At 36.8% G+C, this 22,312-nt stretch overlaps 1 protein-coding gene across 5 annotated transcripts in view; it reads right to left on the bottom strand.

The window, feature by feature from the left end:
* Positions 1 to 22,312, bottom strand: part of ABCA6 (ATP binding cassette subfamily A member 6) — a 114,559-nt gene that overhangs the window by 87,030 nt on the left and 5,217 nt on the right. The window contains exon 1 of one of the 5 annotated variants that reach the window (XM_049113954.1): positions 12,975 to 12,990. The exons of the other annotated variants lie outside the window; for them this stretch is intronic. The gene's annotated coding sequence lies outside the window, so the exon portion shown is untranslated. Of the gene's footprint in view, positions 1 to 12,974; positions 12,991 to 22,312 lie in introns of those variants that run through there. 5 annotated transcript variants of the gene reach the window in all.

Raw genomic sequence — 22,312 nt, 5'->3', positions numbered from 1 at the left:
GTGGCAACCTTCTCTAGATGTTTGGAGATATCAGTGTAGTAAAACGCAAGCATATCTTCCTTAGAAGGACTCACATTCTATAGGCAAAAGAGAAATAAACAACAAATATAACGAATATTGAATTCAGTGGAAAAAAACCTAAAGGGGAATATTAAGTCACTATCAAAGTTTTAGTCCAAATTCTGCTAACTTTGTTCTTGGTCCAGTCATATAACCTCTCCAGACCACTGCTTTGGCATCATTAAGATGTGAGACTTGTACTAAATGCTGAACAAAATTCTGCTTGGTAAAATTTTCTGATCATTGGAATACAGAGAAATAAAAAATTGAATTTCATTTTCCCAGAAGTAAATATTACTTACTGTGCCTTCCTATAGTGGAGGGTAGGGAGTTAGGGGAGTATTTGAAAAGTAAATGAATTATAAATGAGTAGAGAACTTAATAAGAAAAATCAGATATTTATTAAAGTACGAATTAAATTCTAGATGGAAGGATAGGAGAAAAAAAATTTTAATGTAGAAAAAAACAAAAATTTAGGAGAGGACAAATGGGTAATATGGCACAGAGTTGTGATAGGGAAAAATTAATTTTGGAGTATTAACAACTATGCCTTCATCTACTCACAAGTTTCAATTTTATCTACTAGGCTCCAGGGCCTGACGGGCTAAAAACAAATGGACTTGATTTATATACAAAAGGTTACAAAAAAAAAAAAATGTTACAAACAATGAGTAAAAGAGAAAATAAGAAATTCTAAAAGGAAAAAAAGAGGATGAGAAAGTGGAGAAGAACCTAGCCCTGGTTTAGCTGGGGACACTTTTAAGAGTTCAGCAAAAAGGAATTTTTAAGACCTTTGCTATGTTAGTGAACAAGAGAGTAAGTGCATACAGCAGGAGATCAGATCTGGGATTTTAATTTCCATTTTGCAGGTTTAAAATGACAGTACATTTTTCCAATCATTCAGCCATTAGAGTGCTGATTTTTTTTAAAGATTTTATTTATCTATCATGAGAGCCGCAGAGAGAGGCAGAGACATAGGCAGAGGGAGAAGTAAGCTCCCCATGGGGAGCCCAATGCAGGACTCGATCCCTGGACCCTGGGATCACAACCTGAGCCAAAAGCAGACTTCAACCACTGAGCCATCCAGGTGTCCCTAAGTGCTCATTCTTATCTATGACCTACACCAAAGCAAGGACACATGGTAACCTGGTTTTCGGGGGTTACATATTTTATAGGCTACTTTTTGTTCCAAGAAGAAATTTTTTTTAAATTTTTATTTATTTATGATAGTCACACAGAGAGAGAGAGAAGCAGAGACACAGGCAGAGGGAGAAGCAGGCTCCATGCACCGGGAGCCCGACGTGGGATTCGATCCCGGGTCTCCAGGATCACGCCCGGGGCCAAAGGCAGGCGCCAAACCGCTGCGCCACCCAGAGATCCCCCAAGAAGAAATTTTATTTAATTTTAAGAAGTTGTTTATTCACAAGAATAATTTTGCAAGATAATTTTGCAGGCAATTCGCTAAGTGTGTAAGAAGTGAATTATTTCAAAATGATAGATTTTGAAATTTTAAAATGAAATTATATTAATGGAATGAATAAGAGGCACGGAGATAAAATCCTAAAATAATAATGTAATGGGGATAAAGAACATGAAACAAATAAAAGTCTAAAAGAAAACCATACCTATTTTTAAACTAGAATACCTGAATTGGAAAACATTTAAAGAAAGACACCAAAATAGTAGGGCTTGAAAAGGATAGACCTATTTAGATTCTGACACATAAGAAGGAATTATCTATGAGTATAATTTGTGGATTTTATGTGGGCAGAAAGGAATACAAGTATATTGGTTCCTGAGATGATATATGCATTCTATATAGGAATTTAACAATAATTCATTAAAAGCCCTTTGGGTTTTTTTTTTTTTTTTACTAATTTTATGTAATCTTATGAGTTTATTTTACTAATTTTTTTTTGCTGTATACTGTTTCCTTCTTCATATTCTTGAGATGCAGAACACATTTACTAGAGCTGAATATTAGCAACAGCTACTTAATGAGCTATCTTAATGTCCATGAGTTCTATTCAAGCACTAACAAGCATCATCATATTCAAGAGCTCTTAGAGTTGTTTTCTTCTTTTCTTTTTCCCCACTTACAACCAACCAACCAACACACACACACACACACACACACACACACACACACACACTACCTATATAAAAGATAGAAAACCAGAAGAAATAGAATTTGTTTTTAACTAAAATGTTTTTACCAAATAATTCTGGTCAGGCCATTAAACAATGAGATGAAAATGCAGAGATTCTATTAATTTTGAAACTTCTTCCTTTCCTCTACCATCAGAAGTGCTTCTTAAATTACAAGCAAACAATAGGAAGACATTACCTTATTAGAAGCAGAATTGCTTTAAATTCAACTCAAAGTGTAACCACACTGACTTAACAGCCAAAACTCACTCAAAATATAATGTTAATATCAAATAGAAAATAGTATCAAGTGTCAGAATGAAGAAAGCAACCATCATTATGTATGACTTTTCAGATGGATCACAGAAAATAATGCCATCAGGTAATAATCCATGTGTGAAATCTGAGATTAAAAAAAGAAAATAACAGAAGATGAACATATAAAGCTAAATTTTTTATTAAATGGTACTGCCTAGACGAGACAAATATCGTTCATATTTCAATAGCTTTTTCTTCAAAAATGCACAGTGAGGTTGTTAGTAGTAGAGTTGCTTTTTACAAATAAAATTATTGTCACAGAAGTGGGAAATGCTATCTGAGAAAGTAAAACAATTGTTGAATAGAAATTTAACTGACAAATTGATTACCACATAAGTTTTAAAGAAGTGGATTTAGAGAAGTGGCCAATGGGCCAAAAATAACATATTACAGGAAGAGAAAGTCGGAGTGGGCAGTGACACTGGAGGACATATAAAAAAATATTAAAATGTTTGAGATAAGATACTACAGAAATACTACAATATTAAATAAGTGTTGAAGACTTGAAGAGATTCATTTTAAGATAATAAAGATAATAGCTCACATTCACATAGCATGTGTCAAGAATTGCTCTAGCACTATATGTAGAGAATAATACAGTTAGCCCTCCCATTTACCCTCATTGAGGTGATTTCTACTGACACCTCCGTCCTGCAGAAGAAGTAAGGGAGGCTACAGAAGTCAAGTGACTTGCCCATAGTGACCCAGCTGGCACGTAGGCAGAGCTGAGATGGATTCATGCGTTTTACTGCCTCTTTAAATGGCAGTAAATGGGGACATAAATCAGACAGAGTGGTCAGACATAAATGGGCAATTATTTTTCTTCTTTAAACTTTCTAGGATTTTACAAATGATCTATCTGCTTTGCTTATTACTTTGATGAGAATTCATAACAGAATACAGCAGAACTTCTTAAAATGCAGGGTGACTGATCACCAAGTTTCATGGGGTTACCAAACTCTTCAATAATTTTGAAAATATAATAAATAAAATCATAGAATCATTGTGCTCTTTCCATGGGCCATTCCAGCAGTGAAGGCAAAGGTCCTTAAAGGACCTAAAGTCCATCCCATAGATGAAAGAAGTCATCTGCACAATACAGTGAATCCCAGACATCCTCAAAATATAGTGAAGAGAAATCCAACCAAACCAGTAAGGACAGGTTTCTTTATCAGCACACTCAGGAGGAAAGCCAATGCTGCCTGAAGGAAGAAAGAAGAGTTCCAACTGGTATGCTTTTTTCCTTTGAAAATCATTTTTAGGGACACCTGGGTGGCTCAGTGTTTGAGCATCTGCTTTCAGCTCAGGTCATGATCCCGGGATCCTGGGATCGAGTCCCACATCAGGCTCGCTGAGGGAGCCTGCTTCTACCTCTGCCTGTGTCTCTGCTTTTCCCTGTGTGTGTCCATGAATGAATAAATAAAATCTTTAAAAAAAAGAATCACTTTTAGCAATATTAATCAGTTTCTCACATTGTGAAAAATTTCTCAAAACATAGAAAACAAGATACCAAATTAATGACTATGCCACACCAATATCCGGAAGAAACATCAGTTACTCATATATCTGAGATGTGAAACGAGTTAAGAGATATGCTTTGCCAACTCACCAAAGACAGACCATATAGGACAAAGAGTGTTAATATACTACCATGAAGCCAACGATTACTACAGTTTGGATAGATGTTATGATCAGAGCCATAAAAATGGATAAGATAAATACAAAGCCAGCAACCATTAATCCCGAGGAGAGCCTATGGTAGCAACAAGGTGTTTCTTCAGAATGTCACCCATAGGTCAATGTGTGGAGAGGCAATACGCAAAACAGGAGTACAAGTTCTGAAAGCAAACACATCAGAGTCAAATATACTATAAAACTGTCCACATGATCATGGGTAGGACTTTATCTTCCTCACCCTCATCTACAAATTGGAGTTAATTATGGTAGCTACCTCATATGATTGTTTTGAGGATTAAATAAGATACTGTGTATGAACTCTTTAGCTCAACCATTATTAAAATGCTTTTCCCGTTGTTGGATGAATTTAAAAATTCATATAATTATATATAATCTGATTGAATGATTCTTTCAGTCTAGTGACTAAACATGAAATGGAAATATAATAATCTCACCTTTAACCTCTTTTATACTAAATTCCTTTTGGTGTAAAATTTTTCCTGGGGCTCCTGGTTGGCTCAGTCGGTTAAGCATCTGCCAAGGTCCCGGGATCGAGCCCCCTATTGGGTTCCCTGCTCAGCAGGGAAGAAGCACCTGCTTCTTCCTCTGCCTCTGCGCCTCCCCTCTGGTTTGTGCTCTTTCTCTCTCTATCTCTCTCTCCCCCTATCAAATGAATAAGTAAAATCTTAAAAAAATTTCTTAATGTTTAATTGAAATCTCTCTGATATAACTAAAGCTCATTTCATTTGTTTATCCTTGTATGCCTTTCGACATTAACCTCAGGGTATTGTTTTTTAGGAATTAAAATACTACAGTGCAATGAGAAAGCACAAAACTAAAGGAAAACAATAGGTGTATCACAGGGGTCAAAGCATGGTTGTTTTTGAAAATTTGAGGAAATAGATATGTTTAAACAGAAAGATGACTCTCTTAAAAACTGAGTTTTTCATGAACACACTAATGAATTGGTAAGTACCCTCTAAATTTAAATACAGCTTTCAACTCAAGTGTGGAACTTTGTACAGATAATGCATTCGAAATCCTTTTACATAATCTTGTACAGTACACAGATTAAGTTGTTTTACTATCACAGGTAAATAGCATTTTCATGTATACAAACAGTAAGTTTAAATGATTATAGTTTTCCTGGTAAGGAGATTCCTCAAAAAATTGCAAATAGAACTACCAAATGATCTAGCAATTCTGAGTATTTTTTTTAAAGATTTCATTTATTTATCTGAGAGAGAGAGACAGCATGCAAGTGAGGAGGTGCAGAGGAAGAAGGAGAAAGAATCTGAAGTGGACTCCATACTGAGCGTGAAGCCCAGTGCAGGGCTCCATCCCATGGCCACTGTGAGATCATGACCTGGCTTAACTGACTATGCCACCCAGGCAACCCTCTACTTCTGAGTATTTATCTGAAGGAAATTAAAACCCTAACTCAAAAAGATACATGCACTCCCATGTTTATTGCAGCATTATCTACAATAGCCAAGATTTGGAAGCAAATTAACTTAAATGTCCATCAGTGGTTGAAAGAATTTTTTTAAAAAGTGATAGATATAGATATACACACAATGGAATATTATTCAGCCACAAAAAAAGAAGGAAATCTTGCCATTTGCAATAACAAGGATGGAACTTGAGGACATTGTGCTAAGTTGAAATAGACCAGAAATATTAATAGCATATAATTTCACTTATATGTAGAATCTTAAAAACAAACAAATGAACTCATAGATACAAAGAACAAATTGGTAGTTGCCAGAGGCAGGGGTGGGAGCAAGCAAAATGGGTAAAGGCAATCAAAAAGTACAAACAAGTTATAAAATAAATCATGGGAATGTAATATGAAGTACAGTGACTATAGTTAATAATATTGTCTATTTGGAAGTTGCTGAGAGTAGATCTTAAAAGTTCTTAACACAAGAAAAAAATTGTAAATTTGTGTGGGTAGTAGATATTAACTAGATTTATTGTGGTGATCATTTCACAATATATACAAATATTGAATCATTATGTTTTTCATCTAATATGTATCAATTATATCCCAATAAAAAAGATCATAGTTTTCCTCTCTCATGCTGTCATTATTCAATTTGAAATTTTAAAAATCTTATTACAAAACTAAATACCTAATAATCTTATTCAATTAATTTTTGAAGATAGGGTAAATATTTCATATATGAATGCATCTATTCTGGGATGCCTGGCTGGCTCAGTGGTTGAGCATCTGCATTTGGCTCAGGTTGTGATTCCGGGGTCTGGGGATCGAGTCCCACATCGGGCTCCCTGTGAGGAGCCTGTTTATCCCTCTGCCTGTGTCTCTGCCTCTCTCTCTCTCTCTCTCTCTCTCTCTCTCTCTTTCTGTGCCTCTCAGGAATAAATAAATAAAATATTTTTAAAATTTGGATGGAACTGGAGGGTATTATGCTGAGTGAAGTAAGCCAGTCGGAGAAGGACAAACATTATATGTTCTCATTCATTTGGGGAATATAAATAATAGTGAAAGGGAATATAAGGGAAGGGGGAAGAAATGTGTGGGAAATATCAGAAAGGGAGACAGAACGTAAAGACTGCTAACTCTGGGAAACGAACTAGGGGTGTTGGAAGGGGAGGAGGGCGGGGGGTGGGAGTGAATGTGTGACGGGCACTGGGGGTTATTCTGTATGTTAGTAAATTGAACACCAATAAAAAAAAATAAAAAAAATAAAAAAAATTTTTTTCTCCTAATAATTAATAATAACTTTCAAAAGAGCTGGTCATAGATTGAGGTAAAGATAGCATGAAATATGAAGATTAGCAGAGAAGAAAAGAACAAAAATGGACACTATATTCAATGAGTAAGATATCCATATAAATTCCAAAATACGTATAAAAACATAAACCAAGTCAAATACAATTATTTTCTATGCTTTTGCCACTTATACACTGCCGGTGGGAATATAAAATTACATATTCTACTATGGAAAACTGTTTGGCAGTTTCTTATAAAACTAAACCACCATACAACCCAGAAATCATACCATTGGGCATTTACCTCAGAGATGTGAAAGCTTGTGTTCATAAAAATGACTGGACATCAGTGTTCATAGTAGCTGTATTTGTAATATTCCCAAACTGGAAACAATTCCTACTTCTTTCAAAGGCTGAACAACTAACCAGATAAAGCAGAGATATTGCTACCATGGAATAGTCCTCAGCAATAAAAAGGAGCAATAAAAAGGGGCAAACTATTGATAAATACAAACTTGGATGAAGTGTCAGGAAATGGTAATTAGTGGGGGAAAAAACACAGCCCCAAAAGATTATGAACTATGTGATTCCATTTATACAGTATTCTTGAAATGTCAAAATTATAGAAATGGTGAGCAGATTAGTGGTTAGCAGGGGTGAGGGAGTAGAACTGTTTTGTATCTTAACTGTATCAATGTCCACAATGAGATTGTGTTATGAGAGTTTTGCAAGATGTTACCTTGGGGGGGAAGCTAAGAGTACATGCAATCTAGTTCTTAAAACCGAGGATGTAAAATAAATTGTAGCCACCCAATATAAAAATGTTTAATTTTAAATAAATTATAGTTACTTGTAGAACTAAGACTAAATGTTTTAAAAGGAGAAAGTGTGGTTTGTATTGTTAGTACAGATGCAGCAATCGGGAGGATTGGGAGAGCATGTGGGAAAAAAGTACTTTAACTGCTTTCAGTTATTATATTGAAGTAATAGTATTATTGGACATATTATATTTCTGGATAGAACAAATGAATAATTAGGGATAATCTAATTCTTGGATTCTCTGTATCTCTCCTGGAGAATCAGAATTTACAGTGATGAGAAAGAACCAGAATTTACAGTGATGGGAATTTACAGTGATGTAATCTCAGATTACAGTCGTAATATGGGGGAAACTAAGTAAAAGCTCTATAGTGCTATATTTGAATTGTAAATATCAGTGTGAATTCATAAGGCAGTTATCTTTAATATATGCATGTTATTCTACATATAAAATCTATCTCTGCTGTTGAAAAAGTCTAGGAACAATGATCAATCCAATAGCAAAAATATTTCTAATATGCAATTCTCCTGAAATACTTTCCCTAACTAAAAGAAATCTTGCCACACGAAATAGGGAATCTATTTAGAAAAAACAAACAAACAAACAAACACATAGAATCTTGTCAAAAAGAATCAGAAACTAACCTCCGGCTCCCTTTGACCAAAGTTGGGACGATTTGAGTTTCAATAAGAATAAAAATTACCATGCCTTGAAACTTATTAAGACATATTTAAATCCGTGAGTTTATAATTGTATTTTAAAAAAATCAGTCATCTTTGAAGAATGTTAGGGAAACAGTTAATTATCTAACATAGAAAAAGGTTAAGCAAAAAATTCTGCTTTCAATCATTTGTTTTATCTCTTTGTTTTCCTCTTCCACCCTGTTAAAAAAAAAATTAGCCCCAATAGGAGCTAATCATAATATATAATTATGATTATAGTTAATAATTAAACCAATTCTCTTAATTGTCAATATGAGCTGAAATTGCTAGAATTTAACAGAAATGTGTTTTTATGTAATTCTCATGATCTATTCACAATGTTTTATATAAGAAATTCTCTTGAGATCCTTGGAAAACTCTGCATTCTTTTTGTTGTTATTGTTGTTGTTGAAAATTCTGCATTCTTGAGCCTTATTTGAGTTAAGTAGATTATACCAAAATTTGTATGTAATCAGGAAGAAAGTGGAAGAGGGTAAAATATACAAGAACTGTGGAACTTTAAAAGAAATACATTAGTTTTACCCCAATAACTGAGATGTCTGCATCTGGTAATGGTATCCCTCTTGGAAGTTAAATCATCAAACCATACTTTTTATGCATATTATTTGAATTTTAAATCTCTTTTCCTTGTATTTGAAGAGAAAGAGGGTACACGGCATATTTACACAAACACTGTCCCCAACAGCATGCTATACTAACAAATTTTTAAAACTCTCTAGCCAATGTAGGCCCTTCTAACTTGGACTGTTTTCTATCAGGAAAACTTCCGAGCTGTGTTTTTTCTCAATTTGAGGCACTTAGCAAATTGGATCCAAATGTAATGTTTATCTCAAAAACACTGAAGACAATATGGTATGCATCTCTGTTGGCACATTTCAGTAACAGCTTTTTCTATCAAGGGAAAAATATTGCCTTGTCACTAGTTTCACTTTATTCATCTTTTTTGAGTTATGTAGTACAGTGGCTAAAAAGGGGGGGGGTGTTTCTTAGGCAAAAATCTTTACTTTTCTGTGCCTTGTTTTTCTTATTTGTGAAATAATAGCACTATAAACTGGGAGTGATCCCCTGGAATACAGTAAGTTCAATGTTTGCTACTGTTAGACTGTTATTATTGTATACTATTCTCAAAGTCTATGGAGAAAGGGACAATATACAAATGGAGAGAAAGAGAAAGAGAGAAAGATGCATTTTACTCTGTGCCTTGTGCCATATAAGCATCAGCACTGTCTGTGCTAAGTAGTTTAATAATATGGTCTCATCTAATCCTTAGTCCTAGCCAAAGAACACCTTATTGACTAACTCTATGAACTGGCTTTAATATCATTATGGTAAGTGAGTTTAATGTTCAAATTTTTCACACCCTTCTTCTCTGTTTCACTACCACGAAGGCATAGAATTAGCCCCAATCTTGGGCTCGGTTTGCTTTGGCTTTGTGGTGGGCGGAATATACTTTCTTGCCCCTTGACTTTGGATTTGTCCACATGACTTGCTTTAACCAATGGGATTTTATCAAATATGACTTGCGCAGGAGCTTGAAATGTGCTGTGCAGTGAAACTTGCTCTCTTGCGCTTCTGTGATTAAAGAAGAATATGTCCAGCTATGCTGCTGACCCATGGAGGATGAGAACCACATGGAGCAGACTTGATGCAACTTGTAATTTAAATTCAAGCCCAGCCAAGCCCCAACTAGTTGTTAGACACCAGTCATACCACAAATGAGAAGGAATAAATGAGTGTTATTTGAGGTTAATGGGTTTTGGGAGTGGTGTTTTATGCAGTGTCTTTCTGGCAATAGCTAAGGGAATACATGCACCATATTTCTCTTCTTCAACTTAGGGAAGCATAAGCATAATCCTTACTTAATTTCTACTGCCAACATCTTAAAATGCAATACACGTAAGCTACTTAAATTGAATGCATTCCCCTCCCCCCCAAAAAAACCCTCCTGAATGCATTTCATTTCCTTTATAACCTAATGGGTTTCTCTGTTTATTAATGTGTGATACACAGGCAAGCAAGCAACTTAACTCACAACTTAAGACACAAGATGGGTCTCTTGGAGACGCATCACTGTGATCAGTTTCTTTTTTTTTTAATTTTTTTTTAAATTTTTATTTATTTATGATAGTCAGAGAGAGAGAGAGAGAGAGAGAGAGAGGCAGAGGGAGAAGCAGGCTCCATGCACTGGGAGCCCGACGTGGGATTCGATCCCGGGTCTCCAGGATCGCGCCCTGGGCCAAAGGCAGGCGCCAAACCACTGCGCCACTCAGGGATCCCTGTGATCAGTTTCTTAAACCTTTTTCTTTCCCTCATAACATTGAATGATGTAAAATATATAAAAGGGAAGAAATAAACCACACAAATAAAAATAAACCATGCATTTATAATTTTTCCCTTTAAAATGAAAGGTGGTGTCCTTATATTTATGCCAGCAACTGATGTCAGGTTCTCCACCACAGAATGATTTGTTGTGACCTAAACTGAGATGCTAAACAAATTTATTACATGAATTATAGAAAAATATATTAGAAAAAAGAAAAATATATTAGAAAACTATACATATTTTGTTTCTTTTCATCTTCACTACTTATATATTTCCATCATTTTACAATATGGTGAACTATTAATATCATCAGAACAGTGTTGATGACTTTTAGTATTCATTGACATGATTTATAAGACTCATTTTAAAAGTTACTGGACATCTATCGCACCCAATACATTGTGATAGGTGGTGGAGAGATAGCGATCCACTCCTCACTCTCATGGAGCTTTAAATTTCATGGTGGAGCAGAGAAGGAAGAGGAGACATCAAACAACCCATTGCACAATCAATTGTTTGATTATAATTGAGCACCTGCATTAAAAAAGTAGAGGGTGTTCTAAGAGCAAAAACAGGGAAGACTTTCCTGAAGAAATGACATTTATTTATACAGTGATCTTACCTGAACAAAGCTTGGGGAAGGGGGAGTTGAGGATGGAGAAGAAAAGTCTGAGCAGAGGAAACAGCATTTGCAAAGGAAAGAAGGGGTATAGTGTAGTGGAGGCACAGGAGGGAGGTCCTTGAAGGAAAACTGACAGGGAGAGAGGCAGAAGAAGGGGCAGAGAGAGGGAAAGAGATGAGGCTGGAGAAATAAACTCCTCCCACAGTTCAGGCAAAAGATAATAATAGTGCTGGTGGCAGAGTTGAGAAGTACATGGATTTCAGTTTAGGATTGACAAAGTCTGGACGAGAGATTGGAGGTAACGGGGTAGAGGAAATTTTCTCTGATAATTCCCCAGTTTCTAATTGGTCACTTAGGTGGGTAGCTCTGGCATTTGCTACAATAGGAAAATTTTTAAAAGATTCAGTTCATTTTTGAACACACTAATTTGCATCCTTTCGGAAGCGTCAAAGTGGAGATACTCGGCGATAACAGTCAGGTAGGTAGAACTAGAGCAGAGGTTAGCAAACGATGGTCCATGTACCAAATCTGGTCTACCACTTATTTTTATAAATAAAGTTTTATTGGAATGGAGCCATACTCATTTCTTTACATACTGTCTATGACTTCTCTCATGTTACAAGTGCTGAGTTGAGTAGGTCCCCTAGAAAAAGTTTGGGCCCAGGAGCCTATAATATTTATTACCTGGCCCCTTACAGAACAAGTGTGTTGGCCTATAAGATGAAGTAGGGCCCTTAGAGTTATCAGCATGTAAACTGTAATTAAAGTTATGGAAATAAATAATACTGTTCAGAGAAAGTATATAAGATGGGGAAAGATGCCTAGGTTAGAACCTTGTGGAATTACAGATTTAAAGAAGCACAAGTGTGAAGTTGGATGAGCTGGCAAGACTGAGAAGGAAAGGTGGAAAAGTATACGAAAACCAGGTGAAGCCTCTGCTATTTAGTTAAAAGATCAAGTAAGATAAGGAATGAAAAATGTCCATTGTAAATTGACATGGGAGTTGTCAGAAAAAGCTGTTTGGGTGGTGTGATGGGGACAGAAATCATCCTGAGTTGAGTGGAACCTACATGAAGGCCACCCTTTCACGAAACTTAGTTGTTTGGAGGGAGCTAGAGTACCTGCCTGGGGAGGAAATAAGGAAAGGTCCTGATAACATGTGAAGAAATCAATACTTTTAAATCCCAGAGAGAAGAATCCAGTTGAAAGGAGAAAGTTGAAGAAAGAAGAGACAGAAAAGAAAATCCATTTTACAACCTTCCTGATAATGTTGGGAGGGACTGGATCCAGCCTGTGAACTGAGGAAGGACATCAGTGAGGAGGCTGGAGGAAAAGGATGGGTGTAGTGAGTGGTAGGTCTGTAGTTTAACAGGGTTTGTGTTGGGAAGTTGGGAATATTGCCATGTGTCAGCTTCCTTTTTTCTCTGAGAATAAGAGACAGAGCATAATCTAAGAGTGTAGGGGCAACAGAGAGTAAGAGGTAGAGACTGGAAAGACAGGGAGAAAATACAGAAGGTATAAAATACATTACTTAAGTTCGGCACTTACTTATTTAATTGCAGCATTCATTGAAGTTTGAAAAACTACAAACTCTTTTTGCCAGTATCTTGTCACGTATCAAAAAATTTTATCATCCATATCCCAACAGTGTTCTTTAAAGAAGGAGAAAAACATGCCCATCGTTATGCAATTGAATCTATCAATGGAACTAAATCATTAACTGTGGCTCTGAAGTGAAATATCTACATGCCTGCTCAGAGCCCATGATTATACAATCTAGAGCATTTTTAAAGCATTCCGCAAAACTGGAAGAAAGCAGCATATTATTGAATGGCGGCCAAAGCAACTGGACTCATTCTGTAGTAAAGACTGATCACTAAGTTCGGGGAAAAAAAAGTGTATTACTTATTTCTTGATTTTATTGATGTTTCTATCAGTCATCCCCAATTGGGGATTTGATGAAACAGCAATAAAGATTTAATCAATTCTTACATAGTTACCTGCATGTTCAGACTGTTCTTCCATAATTGGGATTCCATATCCCCAACTAAACTTCAGCTGATATGAAAAAGCATCATTAAACACAACCCTCACCACTTCATGATGGTTTTCTTTTTTTTTAATAAATTTATTTTTTATTGGTGTTCAATTTGCCAACATACAGAATAACACCCAGTGCTCATCCCGTCAAGTGCCCCCCTCAGTGCCCGCCACCCAGTCACCCCCACCCCCCGCCCACCTCCCCTTCCACCACCCCTTGTTCATTTCCCAGAGTTAGGAGTCTTTCATGTTCTGTCTCCCTTTCTGATATTTCCCGTTCATTTTTTTCTCCTTCCCCCTTTATTCCCTTTCACTATTTTTTATATCCCCCAAATGAATGAGACCATATAATGTTTGTCCTTCTCCGACTGACTTATTTCACTCAGCATAATACCCTCCAGTTCCATCCACGTCGAAGCAAATGGTGGGTATTTGTCGTTTCTAATGGCTGAGGAATATTCCATTGTATACATAGACCACATCTTCTTTATCCATTCATCTTTCTATGGACACCGAAGCTCCTTCCACAGTTTGGCTATTGTGGACATTGCTGCTATAAACACATGATGGTTTTCTGAAAGTACTGTAGCCATCATTTATCAGCAATTCCCATGATTGTTCTTCCTGCCATGTATGAAAAATATAAATAATCATATCAACTCATCCTAGAGAACACAAAACCAAGTTACAATTATTTAGGTTTATTGGTGTCACATACTATTCTTAAGTATGTGTCTCTAAATTAGGTCCTGAAAATCTTTTCTATCATTTTGGCTCAATGTAAATATATGAAAAGATACAAATGACATGTCATTTAAAAAAACCATTTGCAGGGGGACCCGGGCGGCTCAGTCAGTTGAGCATCCAACTTTTGGTTTCGGCTCAGGTCATGATCTCAGGGTCGTGAGATCGAGCTCCACATCAGGCTCCAGGCTCCATGGGGATTCTGCTTGAGATTCTCTCTCTCTCTCTCTTTCTATCCCTCCCCTCACTCTCTCTCTTTTTAAAATAAATAAATCTTTTTAAAAAACTATTTGCAGCATTGTTTTAGTGTGATCCCATTATGATAAAGAAACTGATCTGTGTGCCTACATATATATGTAAAAATATATGTCTATTTATGGAACCAGGTATATATGCATGTATACATTATCTTAAAAAGATACAGAAAAATTTAAATATACACATGTATGGTGTGGAGGAAGCTGTGGTTAGGATAAAAGCAAAAGTTCTCTTTTTTTTTTTCTTCAGTTTGTATTGCTTAGCTTTTTTTAGGGTGACTATTACCTTGGTGATTAAAATAATTTTAAAAATTAAAAAGAAAAAAATACTTAAAATAATCAGTGGAAATACTTGAGAATTTGGTAGGTGGTTTTTTCTCACCAATTTTTTTTCTGCCAAGAGTACTAATACCTATCACATGAAAATACTTTGCCAGTAGAAATAAATTGCAGCAAATAATCAGAATACAAAAATCACAAGTGAAGTTAGAGTATACCTCCAGGTTCTTTGGAGTCAAGAACATTCCTTAGAATTAAGCTCATAACATTCATAATGGATGAGTTCATAATCTGTAGAAGTAATCCACCCAATAAGTGGTTAATTGACCTATTACTAATAGAAATGTCAGAAACTTTTGAAGTCCAACTTATGACCTCCTTTTAAATACTTTTTAAAATAATTTCATGTATTACATCCCAGGATTCTTATTAATTTTAACACAGTATTTAAATCTCACTCAGGACAATGTCTACATGAAGAAGGAAAAGGTATTTATTTTCATAGTGTCGCCATATCTTTCAAAACTATTCATCCTTCCAAACATGGAATAAGGCTGTGGCATTTTTATGAGGACAATACTAATTTCACTGATTTTCTCAAGCAGTATACAAATACTGTGAAGGTCAAAACATGAGCACTTGGGCTGAATAGCATGAGTCAGACAAATGTAGAATGATATGGCAAGAGAGGAGCTATGATTGGAACAGGTTGGCATGGCAGGTGAATTGGCTGCTTATATTCAAAAAGGATAGACTTCAATGAGCCATGAGACTCCAAGGATGGAAAGCAGCAGGGAGCATACACTGCAGGCAGGGAGACTAGTCCCTGTGGCTTCTGTAAATGCTTCTTGACTTAAAAAGAGATGTGATAAATGATCAAATGGTGGAAGCATGGAAAACCAGATCAGTAGAGAATGAACACTGGTCAGTCAGAGCACAGGGCCAATGTGGGTAAAGGAAACGGGCAGAAGTCAGAGATCTAGAAGCTGCAATGAAGAATCACCAACAGAAGAAAGTGATCCAGGGATAAAGACTGAAATCATCTAAGAAGAGTCCAAACTATTTTTTCCTATTCCAACCTTACTTTTTAGATTACACATCATAGAATAATAATGACTCATAACAGCCCAGATTTCAAGGATGAGAGGGGTGAAGGTAATATATGTAATTTATGGCTCAGTGGTTAAGCATCAGCCTTCAGCTCAGGGTGTGATCCCAGAATTCCGAGATCAAGTCCCACATCGGGCTCCTCTTGAACCTGCTTTTTCCTCTGCCTGTGTCTCTGTCTCTCTGTGTGTGTGTGTGTCTCATGAATAAATAAAATCTTTTTTTTTAAAAAAAAGAAAGAAATCTCCAGTAAGTCTATGTCACGTCTCACCCACATACCCTCACCTGTAGCCCCACACCGATCCTACATGGCAGGTGGATTAAGAGTCCTTGCCCCTGGTGAAAACTACCAAAGTATAGGCTAAGTAAATAAATTCAACTTGCAAAACAAACTTCAAGTTTAACATGTGAAGGTTGCCTAATAATGAAACATTTGTCTTTGGGCAACATACCTTTCATAAAGGAAGCCAAAGCCATTTTATCCATTATCCTCTGTGTCATGTTAGTGACTGGGGTATATGCCACCACCAGATCAGAGTCATTAAACTCATCCACACATCCCAGGACATGAGGTGGCTGTTCAGGCAGATGGGTAGCTGGTCTCATTGCTCCCTGGCTTATCAAAACCAACTTTAAAAGAATTTTTCAGTAGCACCTGGGTGGCACAGCAGTTAAGGGTCTGACTTTTGTTTTTGGCTCAGGTCGTGATCTCAGGGTGGTGAAATCAAGTCCCACTTCAGGCTCAAGTTTCTCTCTCCTTCCGTTGCCTGTTCTGCTTGTGCTTTCTCTCTCTCTCTCTATGCAATTTTCACTAATTTTCTGAAGTGTATTAGTGGTTATGTAGAATAGGTTTTTAATTTTTGTAGGTTCTAGCTCAAGTATGACAGTAAAGTGTCATATATCTTGAAAGGCCAGACACAGAGATGAAGCAAAGATGGCAAGAAGTTAACACTTGTCAAATCTGAGTTGTGGGCGAATAGGATAGGGTGATGGAATTGGGTCAGTATTTCTACATTTTGAGATTTAAAACATTTTTGATAAGTTCTTTTATAATTCTAGTGGGTGATTATTATAAATGTACTCTTTATCAACTTAACAGCTAAAATATTCTAACTGAACTGCTTTAAGAGCTACTACAGAGAAGGAAAAGAAGGATGTGAACTCTGCTACTCCCAGAGAAATGGTATTCACTATTTTTAAACAGAATACAGCTTCAATGTGGCCAAAGCAGGTGCAGACATATCTCAAGGAAACACACCAAATCCGTTTGACCTTTATGTCTGTGTCCTTATACTGGGAACGTAACAGAATGCAAAGGTATTGATAATCAGCAATCCGGCTCCCTAAAACCACTCTATGTTTACAAAAAAGCATAGTCTTGAAAAGAGATCCCAAAAAAGTTCCCTAATATTTCCTCATAGACTTTTTTCCCTCAGCCCTCCCAATTAATAATAACTGAATCAAACTGTCCTCAGTAGAGTGCTATCATTTAAAAATCTATTCAGTGGCACCTGGGTGGCTCAGTAATTGAGCATCTGCCTTTGGCTCAGATTGTGATCCCAGGGTTCTTGGGATCCAGTCCCATATTAGGCTCCCCTCAGGGAGCCTGCTTCTCCCTCTGCCTATGTCTCCACCTCTCTCTCTCTGTGTCTCTCATGAATAAATAAAATCTTAAGAAAAAAAAGAAATATAACATGAATAAAATAATATCGTTTTTTTTTTGTCAGAGAATTGCCCATGAGCAGTCTGTACTTTGAATGGCACGCTTTTGCATGCTTATTTAATATCTAGATAACCACTGAGTAAAGCTAATTAACATCATAGTCATTCTTAGATGAACAAATCAAAGAACGAATTTCTTAGAAATTCGTTAGAAAGAACGAATTTCTCCTCTTAAATCCATGGGTCCCCCTTTTGTGAACTAAGAATGCCAGACAAATGCAGATGAAAACCAAAACCATGTTCATGGATATGACTGAAGTAATTGATTTTTAGGTCATCATGATGTGTAACAGATTCTTCTGTCTTCAATTTGAAATCACAACTCTGGTTACTCAAACTCATTTGAATAAATGTTGATGTCATATACAGATTACAAGGTTCAGGGGCCTCTGGGTGGCTCAGTCAGTTAAACATCTGCCTTTGGCTTGGGTCATGGTCCCGGGGTCCTGGAATCAAGCCCCATGTCGGGCTCCCTGCTCAAAGGGGAGTCTGCTTCTCCTTCTCTTCCCTGATCATGCTCTCTCTCACTATTTCTGTCACCATCTCTGTCTTTTCTCTCGCAAATAAATAAAATCTTAAAAAAAAAAGATTACAATGTTCAGAGAACTTGCTCTATTTTCTTTTTTGACAAAAGTTAAAGCAACCAAACATCAAAAGAACTCTAAATTCTAACAAGAAAGTTTCTAAGTCAAAACATTCCTCTTCACCTAACAGCTATACAGGTCTGTTTGAATAGCTCAGTAAGCTACCCACAAAGACATTTTAAAAGAAAAAAAAGAAACCACAGGGAAAAGTAACCTGTCCTAATGCCTACACATTCCCAAGAACTAAAACCTTCCAAATTCTCAAAAGGCTACCCTGAGAAGTATAACACTGACCAGAAGAAATTAATTATATTTGTAGACACTTCTGAGCCTCTTTTCCATTTTAACATCACACTAAAATACTACATAACTGAGTTTTAAAAATTAATTCACTCATTAGACCTATAATATAAAACTTAAACTAATTTAGAAATATCAGAATAATATAATAATTTTAATAGTATCAATCAATATGTTTGGCATTGGCTATATGTATATACTTTATGCCTTACCTTATGCAAAGTGGAAGGTAAAAAACAAATTTAACTGTCAGGAAAATGAATGAGGAACTTAAAAGGACCTCTGATTCATTGTTTCCTTTTTGTCTAGGAGGACAACTAAGATTCCTTCATGGGCTCTTCTGCAAATGTTTGCCTTTTTTAAAACTGTTTTTATTCAGTTTGGCATCTGAAAACAGGACATAGCCTGTGTGTAAAAAGCCTGCCAAATGTTCTTTATTTGTTAGGTTGGTTTTTGTTTGTTATTTTTTCCCCCCGCATGTCTTTCTTGTCCAGTTACTCTGCAGGGACTGTAGTTATGGATGGTTGGCTAAGCATGGCACGTGATATTTATTGTTCTGTCCTTCCAGCATTCATAAAAAGTGATCAGATTCCTAAAGGAAGAAAAAAACCCCACAGTGTTTGGTAAGTGATTAAAAAACTAGCTTTTAGTGATTAAAAATTAGACAGCCAAGTCAAAAAAATAAAGAGCAGACTAAAAAGAAAGAAAGTTGAACAGAGAGAGGAAAAATGAGGGCCAATCATCTCAGAAATCAGAATAATGCATGTGAACAAAAACAGACACATGGATCAATGGAACAGAATGGAGAAATGGACCCTCAACTCTATGGTCAACTAATCTTCAACAGAACAGGAAAGAATATACACTGGAAAAAAGACAGTCTCTTCAATAAATGGTGCTGGGAAAATTTGACAGCTGCATGCAGAAGAATGAAACTAGACCATTCTCTTACACCATTCACAAAGATAAACTCAAAATAGTTGAAAGATCTAAATGTGAGACAAGAATCCATCAAATCCTAAAGGAGAACATAGTAACAACCTTGTTGAACTTGGCCACGGCAACTTCTTGCAAGACACATCAAGAAGGCAAAGGAAACAAAAGTAAAATGAACTATTGGGATTTCATCAAGATAAGCTTCTGCACAGTGAAGGAAACAGTCAATAAAACTAAAAGACAACCTATGGAATGGGAGAAGATATTATTTGCAAATGACATATCAGATAAAGGGCTAGTATCCAAGATCTATAAAGAACTTATTAAATTCAACACCAGAGAAACAAACAATCCAGTCATGAAATGGGAAAAAGACATAAACAGACATTTCTCCAAAGAAGACATAGACATGGCCAACAAGCACATGACAAAATGCTCCGCATCACTTGCCATCAGGGAAATACAAATCAAAACCACAATGAGATACCACCTCACACCAGTCAGAATGACTAAAATTAACAAGTCAGGAAATGACAGATGCGAGGATGCAGAGAAAGGAGAACCTTCTTACACTGTTGGTGGGAATGCAGGCTGGTGCAGCCACTCTGGAAAACAGTGTGGAGGTTCCTCAAGAAGTTAAAAATAGAGCTACCCTACAACCCAGCAATTACACTACTGGGTATTTACCCCAAAGATACAAATGCAGTGAAACGATACCTGCACGCCAATATTCACAGCCATGATGTCCACAATAGCCAAACTGTGGAAGGAGCCACAATGTCCTTCAACAGATGAATGGATAAAGAAGATGTGTGTGTGTGTGTGGAATATTAGCCATCAGAAAGGACAAATATCCACCATTTGCTTCAATATGGGTGCAACTGGAGGGTATTATGCTGAGTGAAATAAGTAAATTGGAGAAAGACAATCATCATATGGTTCACTCATATGGGGAATATAAGAAATAGTAAAAGGGATTATAAGGGAAAGGAGGGAAACTGAGTGGGAAAAAAATAGAGGGAAAACAAACCCTAAGAGACTCCTAACTCTGGGAAACAAAGGGTTGCAGAAGGGGAGGTCTTGGGGGGATGGATGGGGTAGCTGCGTAATGGGCACTAAGGAGGGCACTTGATGGGATGAGCACTGGGTGTTATACTCTATGTTGGTAAATTGAATCTAAATTAAAAAAAGAAGAATGCACATGGGAAGTTTTCACCTAAAACTTAACTGCCCTTCAGTTAAGTAGTTCCTTGTACAAATGATTGCTGTGTTGTGGAAAGTATGCAGAATGGCTTACAACGCTTTTCCTTATTTACTACTGAAAGCAAACCTATGTCGCTACTAGAGTCACAACCATGTTACAGATTCGAAAGTGGGTCTTCTAGATGGAGGTTATTTGCAGATGTTCAAATAAAGGCAGAGCCCACATGTGAGCCCAGAGCCGTGTTTGGGCTCCAGGCCCCTCACTCTCAACAACCGCTATGAAAATTATGCTAATTAAAACAGTATCTAATACCCATTTTCATAGTTTAATAGTTTAGACAAGAATGGAGCACCCTGAGACTATTTCAATGACTACCATTTTCATTGAGAAAATGGACGTAAACATTGTCTTTGACTCTAATTGTATCCCTACCTTATTGTTGGTCACATTTCTCCTCTTGTTTTGCCAGTCACTACTAGAAGTAAGAGTCTATGAACCAAATAACACCAACTATTTAACCTGGTTCCAATTCCAGACATTAATGATGATATTTATTTTATATGGGTGTGGGGTAAAAAAAAAAAACAACAAAAAATCATATTATAATACATACACACACTTTCTTAGGAACTAAATTTAGAAGCTAACTTATTTCCATAGTTTTAGGGATTTTAATCTCCACTATAGTGCAGTGACGTGCTTACAAGTGCAGGAGTCTGAGATCTACATTCCAAACCTGTCACTCTTCAGCTTGGACAGGTGACACCAAATCCCCAGGCCTCCATTCCACATGTATCACGGAGGCTGGACTTTGTCTGTTCTGAGCCTCTGCACATTTCTACCTGGGTAGTAAGTACTGCTTCTGGGTCCCAAGGCTGAACTCCTCCAGACTTGGATTTGTGGGGACCCATGAATCAAGCCAGCCCTCCTCAGCACACTTCGCAGATCTCTTAATCTACTCCTTGGTCTTCCTACTCTCCCTGGGTCCTCAGCCCTACTTCTGCACTCGTTTCAGTACATAAATTTAATGTTTTACTGAAATCTCAGAGATCACTGAGTGGAGGCTTCCCTCCCACCCTCTCTGCTTCATGTGAAAAGTTTCCTGAGGAAACCGGGCCAGTCTTTGCCAGACTTAATCTCCCTGCCTCACCTCTCAACCCAGTCTTATAACCTACTCTAAAATCCGGCTCCCCCTTTATGACTTCTAATATAATATTTTCTCTCCTCCTTCCCTTTCTGTGGACATGCCTAATAATTAATTATATGGGGAAATTTTCTACTGACTGCTGCTGCCTTTCGTAAGCCAACTAATCATATAAACTTCGTCTACTAGCTCATCTCACATTCACTGTGCAAATCCCCATGGTATTACTTTCTTGGGGCTCTGTAACAAGGCACCACAAACTGGGTGTGTTAAAAATGACAGAAATGTATTCCCTCACAGTTCCAGAAGCTGGAAGTCTGAAATCAAGGTGTCATCTCCCAGGCCACGCTCCCTCCTGGCTCCTGGGGCTTGATAATCATCCTTCTCATTCCGTATCTTTGCTCTGTAACCTCATTATCACGTGGTGGTCCCCTCTGTGTCTGTTCTGTCCCAGCTTCTTATACAGAGACCAGTCATATCAGATTAAGGGCACACTCTACTTTGGTATGAGATTATGTCTATAAAGACCCTATTTTCCAAATAAAATCATATTCACAGGTACCAGGAGT

Source organism: Canis lupus, chromosome 9 (assembly GCF_003254725.2).
Source record: "Canis lupus dingo isolate Sandy chromosome 9, ASM325472v2, whole genome shotgun sequence".
NCBI classification, from domain to species: domain Eukaryota; kingdom Metazoa; phylum Chordata; class Mammalia; order Carnivora; family Canidae; genus Canis; species Canis lupus.
The sequence above is the reverse complement of the archived record's forward strand: the minus strand, read 5'-3'. Positions and strand labels throughout refer to the sequence as shown.